The sequence below is a fragment of the Emys orbicularis genome, chromosome 9 (genome assembly GCF_028017835.1).
Source record: "Emys orbicularis isolate rEmyOrb1 chromosome 9, rEmyOrb1.hap1, whole genome shotgun sequence".
NCBI lineage: Eukaryota > Metazoa > Chordata > Testudines > Emydidae > Emys > Emys orbicularis.
The window spans coordinates 35,786,445-35,799,424 of record NC_088691.1 but is presented as its reverse complement, the minus strand read 5'-3'; positions in this window follow the sequence as shown (position 1 = coordinate 35,799,424).

Genomic DNA, 12,980 nt, shown 5'->3' with positions numbered 1-12,980 from the left:
ATTAGTGCTAGCATGCTTTGATGTATGGCTAGAAAGGGTTAAATATCCTTCAAAATAAATGACTCAAATTCGACCCTTAAAGACACATGGGGAGGTAATGGTTGTGTTTTTTGTGTATTTACATATGTATGAGTAGGATAGACAATGTAATCAACAGTCCCTGTCTATGCTGTATTCTGATAATTCAGAGATCAAAAGAACATTCCAGCATTTAAATGAATTGTAAACATGGAATATCTCTGTATTCATCTCTTTGAAATGTATAGCAAATCATCTGTGAATGGTGGAGGAACAAGCCAATTTCCTTATGTTAATTCGTATAGCTAAGTACCGGTGATGGACCTCCTTCAAAGTCACCCTAATTACCTTTTGTTCCTGAAGGAACTCCAACTTGTCAAAGAGAACATAAAATTATATAAAAGATCCTTGGGTCCTGATTCTGTCATCTCAGAGCTACTTAAGCTTCATCTGGGGAAGTTTGAGTTGAAAGACTGAGGTCCCAGTTATGCTGTTACTCCCTGAATATGATATTTGGACATTGAACTATAACCTATGAAATATTTCTGAAAGAACTCTTTTCAGCTACAAAGCTCACCATCTCTGCTATGTATCTGAACCTCAAGAATTAAACTCATGTCTGTATCTATATTGATTTTTTAACCCAGGGGTTGGCAACCTTTCAGAAGTGGTGTGCCGAGTCTTCATTTATTCATTCTAATTTAAGGTTTCGCGTGCCAGTAATACATTTTAACGTTTTTAGAAGGTCTCTTTCTATAAGTCTATAATATATAACTAAACTATTTTTGTATGTAAAGTAAATAAGGTTTTTAAAATGTTTAAGAAGCTTCATTTAAAATTAAATTAAAATGCAGAGCCCCCCGGACCGATGGCCAGGACCCGGGCAGTGAGAGTGCCACTGAAAATCAGCTCGTGTGCCGCCTTCGGCACGCGTGCCATAGGTTGCCTACCCCTGTTTTAACCATACTCTCTCTCTTTTGTTTTTTAATACATTTTAGTTTAGTTAATAAGAATTGGTTGAAAGCGTGTATTTGGGTAAGATCTGGAATGTTCAATAACTTGGGAGGTAATGTGTCCAATCCTTTGGGATTGGTAAAAACTTTTCTTTTATATGATGAAATGAGATTTTCAGAAATCATCATATTTGACTTAGGTACCCAGATGGAGGCCTGAGGCTGGATCACTTTAAGGCAGTGGTTCCCAAACTGGGGTTTGAGAACCCCTGGGGGTTCGCAAAATGTTATAGGGGGTTCTCAGGGGAAAAAATCCCTAATGGTGAACAGAGCTGTCTCTAGGGACCCCGGGCAGCATGGGGCCAGCAGCCCAGAGCCCCTGGACTTCCAAGAGCTAAGCAGATCAAAGCAAGCATATCTATCACACTGAAGAGGTTTAAACTTCAAGACTCCTTATAAGAAATGGAAAGGGAGGTGGATATTTTTTGTTATTTTTAAAATTAAATGGGCAGCTAGTATTGTTTTTAAAATTATTATGAAGAACAAGTTTAAGCTTTGTTGTAATGTGCGTTGTTTGCCTGGACTGCTCAAGACCTGAATGCTTGTGTAGGAGGATCTCTTTGAGTTGGCTTCTTAAATACCTTCATCTTGTTTCACATCTGATACTCCTTGATGACACATAGGAGCCTTGTCTTATAACAGGCTTATTGAAAGTGATACAAGCTACGAAAGTGAGATCTTGGAAGAGTGTTGCTGTTTTTATAGAATATCAGGGTTGGAAGGGACCTCAAGAGGTCATCTAGTCCAACCCCCTGCTCAAAGCAGGACCAACCCCCAACTAAATCATTCCAGCCAGGGCTTTGTCAAGCCTGACCTTAAAAACCTCTAAGGAAGGAGATTCCACCACCTCCCTAGGTAACCTCCCTCCATTCCAGTAACCCATTCAGAATGTAATAAAAATACTTTAATGATAAATAATAATTAATAATAAATATTGTGTAATAAGCATGTCATAAAAACAAATTTTATATTTCCAATATCACTGCTTTTTATAATTTATACTCAGGTAAAGGAGAAAATCCCTGGAAATATTCATTTTTAGGAGGGGGTTCGCGAGACTTGACATTTTAGTGAAAGGGGTTCACAGGTTGTTAAAGTTTGGGAACCACTGCTTTAAGGGAACTGCTTGAACTTCTAAGTAACCAGTAAAGTAATTAAGAAGCTGTTTTATGTTGGCTTGGTAAATCTAAGTATTGAATTATCCAGCAGCTTTGGGGTTTGTCTGCCCTATTCTTTGCAGTTCACCCTAATTGAGTGACCTCAGCTGGCCCCCACTGAGACCCCAGTCACACATGGATACAGGGCTACCCTGCAACAGTTCTTTAAAAAAAAAAAAAAAAAAAAAAAAAAAAAAAAGGGTAGTGAGAATGCGTAGAACTCTACATACCCAAACCATTTTATTACAACAGGTTCAATAACAGACAGTTAAATCCTCTTGTGTAGAAGGAGCCTGTGGGACATTTGGAGAGAGAAGAGTAGTGTAGACACAGGCCTTAGTATAAAGAATACTTTAAAATATCAGGTACAGACAGCATCACTAGAAGTTTATGGACCATAGATAGAATAAATGAACTTTAGCCTTATAGACAAACTGATGCCATTTGTTTGCATTCTTTGCACCATCTGGCAACCTTGTGAAGAAAATTGCAGTCCCCATTACAGCCCCATTGGACATTTTTTCAGGGAACTAAGAATTACTTCTGGTTGGTGTTTCCTGGTACAAGCGAGTGATATCCTCAGTATTGTTCATGGTGTGTTTCATTCTGTTGTGCAAAGAAAACTTCTGTTGAGTAGAATGCAACATTCTGTGGAGTCCTGTGCAAAATTGGAAGCAGATACTCTGCTATGAAATGCACCTTCTGGGCTCAGTAGAGTTGGCACACAAGTGATCAGGCTGTCTCTGGCTCTGGTGTCTTTGTTTAGTGGAGTGAAAATTCCCTTTTTTTTTAAAAAGCACAAAGGGGTAAAATTATGTAGCAAAAGTGATGCTGAAACAGGAGCAGTTCTTTTTTAATAAGAATGCAGAAGGCAATTACTATGAATACAGTAGGACCTTGTTCCTGTCTGTCAGTCAAGTGACAATATAATGAAATGATTAGAATAGAGCTGGTCAGGAAACATTTTTCTTGAGGGGTGGGGGATGATTGACGAACTAACACTATTAACTTTTGCCACTGTTTTCCTTGGAAATGTTTTGCATTTTTGTTAATCAGCATTCCTGGTTAATAAAAGCCAAACATTTCTGATGAATGCATAAACTTTTTAGTGAACTCGGTTTGCTGAAAACAGTTTAATGAACAACTTTCAACCTGCTCTAGATGAGTTTATCTCTTGCTCCCTGGGCTGCCAGGCACTGAGACTTGCTGCACAGGAGTTTTGCTTGCCTACTGGATTGACCCCTTATGGATGACACTTGGTGCATCACTGATAAGTTTTAGAAATCGAAATTGTATCACCTAGGCCACAGGGGCTTATGAGAGCAGCAAATCAAACTGTACTGAGCGGGTCCCCATAATATATACTCTCCCCCCCCCCATTTTAAAAAATAGAAAGGAGCCACCTTGCCTTCCCTGATCCCTGATCACTTACAAATAGAATACAGGGGCGCTGAAGAAGAATGTCTAGACCTTAAGGGCCAAATGATTATAAATAGACTATGAACATGCAAATTTTGCTAGAGTCCAGCAAGTAATTCTTCTCTTTACGCTAAGGAGTGAGAACAGAACTGCAAACTTCATGGCTATTAAATACCCTGCTGCAGGGGAGTTTGGCCCACAGCCATCGTATTCCTCCCATGGCCCTCTCCAATCTTCTCCCATCCCGTTAAATAACTTGTGGTCTAGAGCAAAAGGAGCATATTGCACAGGGCGCTCCATGTACTTTTATTGCTTCAAGACAGTGGACCCACATCTCTTCCTCTGTGTTCAGTCTTTAAACAGCCACGGAAGATGGGAGCAGGATTTCCCCCTTAGCAACCAGTAAACAGTACAAATTCAGGGATCATTTCACTTGCCTCAGGTTTTCATCCATGTCTTTGCTACTCTCTGAGTCAACATGCCTTCCAGCCAAATTATCCTGTATTCTGTTTCTAAGAGCAGTCTACCTCTGCTGTGAAATTCCCTTTGATATCAATTTCTGTGAAAGACTTATACTGGGATGAAACCCAGAATACACATTGGGGACCTGCAGTAGAATCTTCCTATACTAGGTCCCTCTATTCACTGCTATAAACAGATTGGAGAGGAACTGGATGTTCTGTTCCCAGGGGTCTGGAGGGCCAATTGTACTGTAAAGTAGCAGAAATATGGTGATCCTGCTTAGAGTTTGATAACCTCCATGGTTATGAGAGCTTTGCTGTGCTTACAGTGCTGAGAGTCTTCATTCTCACTCTTCATTCCCTGGATTGTAGCAGTATTGTTGAGAGACAAGGGCTCAGCATTGTGGCTGCCCCAGCACTCAAAGTGCTCCTATGGACCCTGGCTAGAATGTAAAGCTTTCCTCCCTTGGGGTTTAATTCCATGGCTGTCAACAGAATTTCAGCTACAAACACACCTACACAGAGGCATGGGCGGGTGCTGTCTGGCCCATACACTTCAGCTCTGCAGGCCTCTGGTGCAAGTCACTCACTATTTTACCGAGTTGTTATATTTTAATAAAGACGTACATCTTCCAAAATCATAGAAATGACTGAAAATGCAGGTTTTCTCCGAAGGCTTTATGAGATCTCGCTAATGTTATTCTGAAGAAAAACACTGCAATCTTTCTTTCGTCTGCCTAAAAGGTAGTTTCATTGCTATTTGGAATGGTTGAACATTTTTTACCTTTTTCTAACATCCAGTGCTTTTCAAGATGTTTTCTGACTTGCACTGAATGAGGTAACCATGACTGTGTTCTCTGTCATTGCTAATGTCCTCATGCTTGCCAGCTGTACTTCTTAAGGCCTTTAACTGAGTGACTTTATTTGCAGCATACATGCAAATGAGCTACCAGGCTCCAGATGTCAAATACTGGGACAATACAAATAGTCAAGTGTTGACATGTGACAACATGCCCCTGCTCTCTCCAGGAGGTCATGCTCAAGTAACAAACACCACATTAGGAATAGTTTTAGAAAGAGATGGGTTCTAAGCAAATATTACCCACATTTAAAGTTGTTTAATTTACATCAATTTCCCCAGCTGAACGATATATAAATATTCATGATTATACCACTGTAGTTTACATTATGCGATGTTTGAGATGAGAGAGAGAGAGATCTGGCATAAATATTTTAACTCTTCTAAATATGCAGTGAATTTGATTCCCCTGTGATATGGTACTCAAAATCCTATGAACAGAAGAAAACTTCATTGAAAAAGTTTTATTAGTAGAGGTAATGACTCGTGCAATCGAAAGATATTTACTACTGGATTATCCAGGAGTGCAATGAAATTGCTACCTATTTCTTGCATTTATTTAGCTTCTGTGCTCTTAAACCCTGGTTAAAATGTGGGAAGGGAAGAAACTGGGTTCTATAAACATTGTCATTGCCACTGAGTTGCCTGCTTTCCATTCTATCTACTTATATATGGTGATGAGGACCATAGAGAGTCATTAAATTCTCACTATGTATGTGTACACTGTAGCAAGCAGAGTCTAAACAAGTAAAGCAGACTGCCAGCCCCTACTTCCTTGGCAGAAATACTTTTTTAGTCTAATGAGCCTGATCCAGCATCCATTCAAGTCAGTTGGGAGCCTTTCCGTTGACTTGAATGAGCACTAGATTCGATCCTGATGCAATATATTCCCCTGTTCAGTATTACCCATGTCACTCTCATCAACTTTAAACTATCTTGGCATGGAACTATTGCTACAGCTGGGTAAGAAACAGTTTTCCCATCCCACAAAATATTTTTGAGATGTCAAAAAAAAAAAAAGGTATTGCCCTAAATCAGAGCAAAAAGTTGAAATGTTCTCAAACCAAAACTCGGGGAGGGGGAAAGGGTTTTTTTAGTCTACAGTTACTAATGTCTCAAAATGAAAATTCATTTGTCTTGAAAAAATAAAATGTTCCAGTTCAAAAATATTTAAATTAGATGTTTCAGCAACTGTTTTTTTTTCCCCAAAAAATGTTTCAGATTGAGAGGTTCATCACTCACACTGCAACAGTTTTGGGATTACTGTCCTGGGCTCCTGCCCCCCAGTTATATAATTAAGCCCTCCTTGTACCCTGTGATTTTTTTTGTCATGAACCTGCATGAAAACCCAAATGAGTAAGAAAAGTCCACCTTAAAGAATCATCCTATTCTGAGAAAGAGAGGTTTCAACAGAACCTTTCTAGACCTGTGAAAAGTTGGCAAGAAACCCAACTGCTTTTTTATTGTCTTTCATGCTGAAAACAGACTCCTTCAGATTTTGTGGTGAAAGTTTTTTGCAGACATCTTTTCTTACTGTGAAGGAATTCTCATTTTACAATTTTAAACTGGGTTGTTAATGCTCCAGTACTAATTTCTTCAGTTGACTTTTATTTGAAAATACAGTAATGGGGATTAAGTGCTGAACTGGCTTGTATGGCTTAGAAATCTATCCCATTCTATCTGTAAATAGAATTATTGTATAAGAAGGTATAGACAACATCAGGGATGGTATCATGCACCCAGGTACCATGGTGATTGGTATTGGAACTATCTAGCTAGATGAGGAAAACCTGGCAGTATTTGGGCCTCTAAGTAAGTTCACTTTTCATAAATACCTACCAAAAATAATAGAATTCTTACAGGAAGTTTCCTGTGGTGGGAAGTTATCCCTTACTAAGACACACTATTGCTATATTATAATTACAATGCATAGCTTGTTAATTACGTAGTGCGACAAAAACAGTTTGTCGTCATACTTGTAATTACTATTAATGTGCTTTTTGAAGGCAGAATATAATATAAAGCTTTAGTCCCTCACTGTTTTTAATCTGATGGCAATTTTTGCACTGTAGAAATAAATCTTGTATTACTATTGTAACAGTAGTTACATGCCTATAGAACCAAACCAGAGATGTGGTTTTTGCTTCCCTTTTAAGAGACAATATAATATTTTCTTCTGCTACCTTAATGTTGTGAAAACCTTACCCTGAGCTTTTGGAGAAAAGGAATGTTTCAGTAATTGGATAGTTCGTGACAACTTGCTATACTTTATTAATTATTATTCTTAATGTAGAGGAAATGACATCTCTATGTGTTTTGAATTCAGTTGCCCTAACAAAGCTAATTGCTCCTCAAGAGATGCCAACCTGGAATGTGTTGGGAGTGTGAAATGAACAATTGCTGGCTTTAGTATCTTATTTTCCAGTGAGTTACCATCTTTCATGTAATTAGCCCCAATGTTCTTCTTACATTAACAGATCAACTAATAATATGTTACGCCTTAAACGCCGAAAACAAGGAAGAATGTAACAAGGAGCATATTCAAAGGGCACCAGCTCATTACACTAAGAGCACTGATAGATACAACATAGTTAACATTTAGACCTTCACAAAAGCATATTTACATTGCATATACCATTCTAATAATGAATTGTACATTTATGGATTTGTCTTTTACTTAACCTAATAGTCAGTTTACTGACCTGAGTTCTCTATCTCAATTGTAGTCCCAATCTTTATTTCGAATTAGAAATTCTGTTTCCTCTTTATCTTCAATTATACTGGGGTTTTGTTGCATGGTTTCCAGCAATCTTAATGAAGCTTTCAGTTACATGCTAAGGAGATGAAAGCACTCTTTTTCCATACACATACTTATCAGCAGTTGAAATCCAGGCCAGAGCAATTAAAAGATGTTTGGGGTGAATGAAGGCCATGAGTGGGGTGTGCAACTGTGCAGAGCTCTGAAGGGGATGACAAGAAGCTTGAAGCAGATCTGGAAGCCAGAGAAGGGATTCAAAGAGAGGGAAAGACTAAGTCTAAGACCTATGAGAGGCAGCTTTTAAAAGCATTGGAAATTTGAATGGTTTGGAGGAGTGCAAAGTGAAAATGCAGTAGTCAGGTGGAAGCTGTAATAGTCAAGGCAAGATATAATCGAAGCATGGGCAGAGATCATAGCACTGGGGATGGAGAGGAAAAGATGTATTTCCAAGATTCTCTAGAGAGGACCAAAAGGATCTGGTAAGAGCCTTACTGCAGAAGAGAAAAGTCCCAATAATAATATAACAATCAATTAACACAGTGATGGTGAATAATTGACAAGCAATCTGTATTAGGTTTTTCTATTTTGTAAATATTTCTTCCCTAAAATATGTACATTTCAAGGACCTGATCCATCAATATTAACCTAGTTTGGGTTTATATCATTGCTGAGAAAATGCTATGTTTGGCTAGACAGGAGCATATTCTGAACAGTGTTCATTACAAAGAAATGTATATTCCAGTATCTTGGTGGAATTATCCCACAGCGGGTTTAAATAAAGATTTAGATAAAAAAGTCTGTCAGAAATGTTAGGCAGGGCTGAAAAAGTCTGTCTGTTCATGGTATGCATAGGCCAAGATCCACTGATATGTGCAATTTGCTGTATATAACCTGCACAGCCCCACATCTCTGTTGCTGTTAAGTGGTCTGAGACTTACCTTGTGCTATTTCTACTCCTCTCTGAAGAGCAATTTAGTCATTGATGTTTGCTTGGTAATGAGGTATTGTACTAAAACCTCTTCCTGACTCAGAAGTATGTTTTAATGACATATTTATTTCTGTAATTTTCTGTAAAATCAAAATTGAAAACATTGCAGATGTATTTCATAAAGCAATAGCAGATATCCTCATGCTCAATATACTGTGGGTGTGTGTTACTTTTTAGTCCATTATAATTATTTTATGATGGCAGTAGTGACTTTCTATGAGCAGTGCATTGTTGACTTGTCAAAGCTTCCCCCTTTAGAGATCAGGAAATATTGCATTGGGCCATTGCCATCACAGGCAATCGTTTCCCCATTTTGATGAAAACCAGTTCTGTGTATGGGTGATGTATGCGAAATGACTTTAAAGCTTATTTAACATGAAAATCAAGTGTAACTGAGGGATAAATCTTCATATATATTGGTCTTCATGTCCAAAAAGTTTTGAAAATATTGCTTTACAACAATAGAGTGTCTTTCCACTCCAGCCCTTTTATTAACGTGACTTGAACAGGTAAGGATTTCTATACAATTGATTACAGAAAATTAATGTTTCTCAGTTAAGGCAGAAAATAAAGGAAGAAATTAAGAAATGGCTGACAGAAGATAAATTGCTGTCAAGCCTAACTGACAAGTTATTAAATCCTTGGCACTGGTGACTTCAGCGTATCCACTATCGGCAGTAAAACTGTAGCCATGAAAATGTGGCACTGATCAAGAATAAATTTCAGATACATTTGAAAAATCCACTATAAATCTTGAATCTAAATGCCTTTGAAATGGGGGTGTTGTAACTGGGAAGGTCTCACCACTTGAGAGGATGATGGTGATAATATAAATTCTGCGCATCATTATGTACTTCAGATAATTCCAACTAATGCAATGGTGTAAAATTTTCCGTAAAGGCCCAGAAAGTGTTCCCACTGGAAGCTGATTGATATTCCTGGCAAAATTAATAGGGAATATTATTTTTAAAAGTACATTTTGTGTGAATTAAGGATGCTGAATAGACAGCCCTATAGATCAAAGTAATCTCTATTGGTGGAAGAAATAAAACATAGGCTGTATCAGTACAAGCTTCTCATGATGCTCTAACAATCATCACTGACCCTGAATTGCAGAGGAGTTCCTATCAGAATGAGCCTCCATGTTCTGTAAAGTTCTTCCTAGAGCTGTTTACTGAGAATGCTAATGGAAGTGCTAATTGTGGATGTCATGGTGGTCTGGAGACCTGTTAACTAAACTGAACTGAAACCACCAAATGGCTGGCAGATGGTAAGGACTTCCAATCAATCCTGGGATGAGTTGGATCACTAAGAACTGGACTAACATTATCTGCCCGTTTTTACATAAGCCATTGACTAGCCATCTGTTCTTAACCTGCCTTTGGTCTTTACAAATCAAGGCTTCGGTGTATCCAGGACATAATGTATCCTTTACCAGTCACTGGAGCTGTCCAGTCCTGTTATATTAATTATGATGGAATAAATGTGCCCAAAGAGTCAAAGGTGTTAACATAACACAGTCACTGTTCAACGTTAAACAAGGTTCGGGGGTTGGTATACAGAGACTTCAGACTGCTTAGTACCCTGGCAAACACACCATTAAAAATCCTTCTAATCTTTTACTAAAGATACAGAAACGAAGTAAAACAGTTAAAGCATTTGAAATGTAAAGTGTTAAATAAGGCTTTCATTTTAACAACATCCTATGTTCCCTTTCCCTTTAGCTGCAGAGAGGTTTTAGAAGGGGGGGGAAGAAAGCCTTGTTTGAAGTCCCTTAGATTGTATCAAAGATGATAATAACTGTGCTTTTTGGGGAAAAAAGAAGTTAGTTGAAAGGGGCTGCAGCAGTCATTGCTGCTGTTGTTCAAGTATGATCCTGTTTCCCAGAAGACAAAACAAGACAAACGCACACTAAGAGGGAGAGAAAAGAACAGTGAAGATAAAAAATGCAGCTTCCATCTCTGGTATTGACTTTCACTTGCATCCTCACTGCTGAAAAACACAGGCATGGCATGGTCTTACCAGTCACTCTAAAACCTAGCAAAATGGTACCAGTATCAAGCTATTTAAGTCACTATATTTTAGTTGCCTCTTTGGTCACAGGCTCACAACAGTGTTGCTAAATATACAGTCTTGGCTGGCTAAGACAGACTCCTATTAAACAAGGCAAAAAGAGAAAGAAAAGAAATAAGGTAGGGGGGGAAAGGACACACTCTGTGAGTGTGAGAAACAGACAGTTTCACCTCGCAGGTGGAATTTGGGGTTTAGCTGGAGCTGGTGATGTCATCTGGCCATGTCTGGTTAAGATACCTATCAGGATTAGGATGGAAAAAGAAGGTCCAGGGTCTCAAGAGGGGGGCAGCCATGATGGTGAAAATTACTCCTTCCTCTTCTTTCAGTCAGCCAGTGTAGTGGTAGCTTCTGTTCGTTCATCTGTACTTCCCCCAAAACTTACAATCACTTTTTACAGCTGAGCGCATAACTAAGGTAAATTTGTAGGTTCCCTAGGATGTAATGGAAAGTTGTTGCATTAGAGCATATTACCACTTGGGTATACTTGTAAGGATTTTTAGGGGGCCTATCTGACCAGAAGACTTTGTTGAGCCTTACAGTATACCTCCCACTGGGTCCCCCCTTAAGCCCATCTATCAGAGCTGGAACAAAAGAAACCACCACATGGATGTAAATTCACAACAACACTTTATTTACTAAAGGGAAGGGGATGAGTTAAGGACTCTGGAGATTTGGAATAGAAACATACACGTGCGCACACACACTCGATAAGGCAAAGGTGTTCTTCTACCGTCTTCAGGTGCTGCAGATGGTGAGGCTGCAGAATCCGGATTGGCGAGGTCAGCGATGGACACCAATGGGGGATCACAGGTGTAGAAGACAGGTATGTAACCCTATCTCAGACCCCACCTTCCCCTCCCTCGCTGCGTTCTCTATGGTTGTAAGTCTGAACTAACTACTCGGACTGAGTCCGCACACGCAGGTCTGCTTCCCAAAAGAAAATAACAAACAAATCCCCAAAGAACAGTTCTGTTTAGTGAGTGGCTACTGCAGGCCGGTAACCAGTGTGAAAGGGTGTACCACACCACCGAGAGAGAGAGCGTTGGACCCCTAAGCCCCCAAAGACTCAAGCCCCTGGCCCCTCCCCACATCTGCCTTTATAGGAACCGGTTGCTTAGCAACAACAGATTCCCGCTCTTTCTACTTTCCCGCCTTTTGCTCAGTATAGGGGAAGAAGAACCTGTCACAACATGGAGGTCACCTTGTTCTTATCCCAGACCAAGATGGCCACCTAATAAAAACAATACCTCAAAACCCAACTTTGGTGTGCATGCCTTTCCCTTTAATTTGGCAGGGGCGAAGATGTGACTAACATACTGACCAACATATGGGATTTCTCCCCATTTAGATTCCTCAGTAGTAAATATTTCATATGTATTGTATCCTTAATTTAGTTATTTAACTGTTACTTTTGCAACCAAAAATTGAAAGCCAGATCTGTTTAGCTCAGGTCTGAATACACCAATATATAATCACACTGCTGTGAAGTGAGGGGTACTGCTTCCTTTACCACATGCAACAAAGAGGAGTTTTTTTCCTAAAATTTCGTGACTGCTAGCAAAATGAAAAATCAGTTATTTGCAGAGCTCTAATTACCACCTAAATACATATGTTAACAAGGGCTTTTCTAACTTGTAAAACAACTAAATTATTGTGGGGGATTCACTATCCAGTCCCATTGCCCAACATTTTAACAGCAGAGAGCTTTTTTCCCCCCTACAGTTTGCTGTCAGATGGGAGAATGGGAAAAAGAATTTTTTCCTGTAGCAGTTGAACTACAAGGGAAGAAAGGACTGATCTACCAGTTGCAGAATGAACTGCCAGAGCTCCAGAAGGTCGGGCACTAGGCGAAGACTTTACAAGCTAGGAGCCTAAAATCAGGTACTGAAATCCATATTTCAGAGCTGAAATAATGAAGCAGATTTTCAGAAGTACTGAGCTTTTGTCAGCTCTCACTGCAGTCAAAGTGGAGCTGTTGAGTGGTTAATACTTCTAAAAATCCACCTTATTTAAATTTTTAACATTTAGGCTACTATCTGCAAATTTTGGCTAGGGCTTTCTTTCACTTGAAAGTCAATCTAAACATAAGTTTAGGCAATTCCTTACAATTTTGATGCATGTTTTGCTTACGAGTTTGGAGCTAGGCCTGTGCAAAATGCTTGTAGCAATTTAAAAACACCCCCCTCCTGAAGCTTAAGCCCAAGTTTCCTCTCAATTGTTCAAGGTTAGCAAAA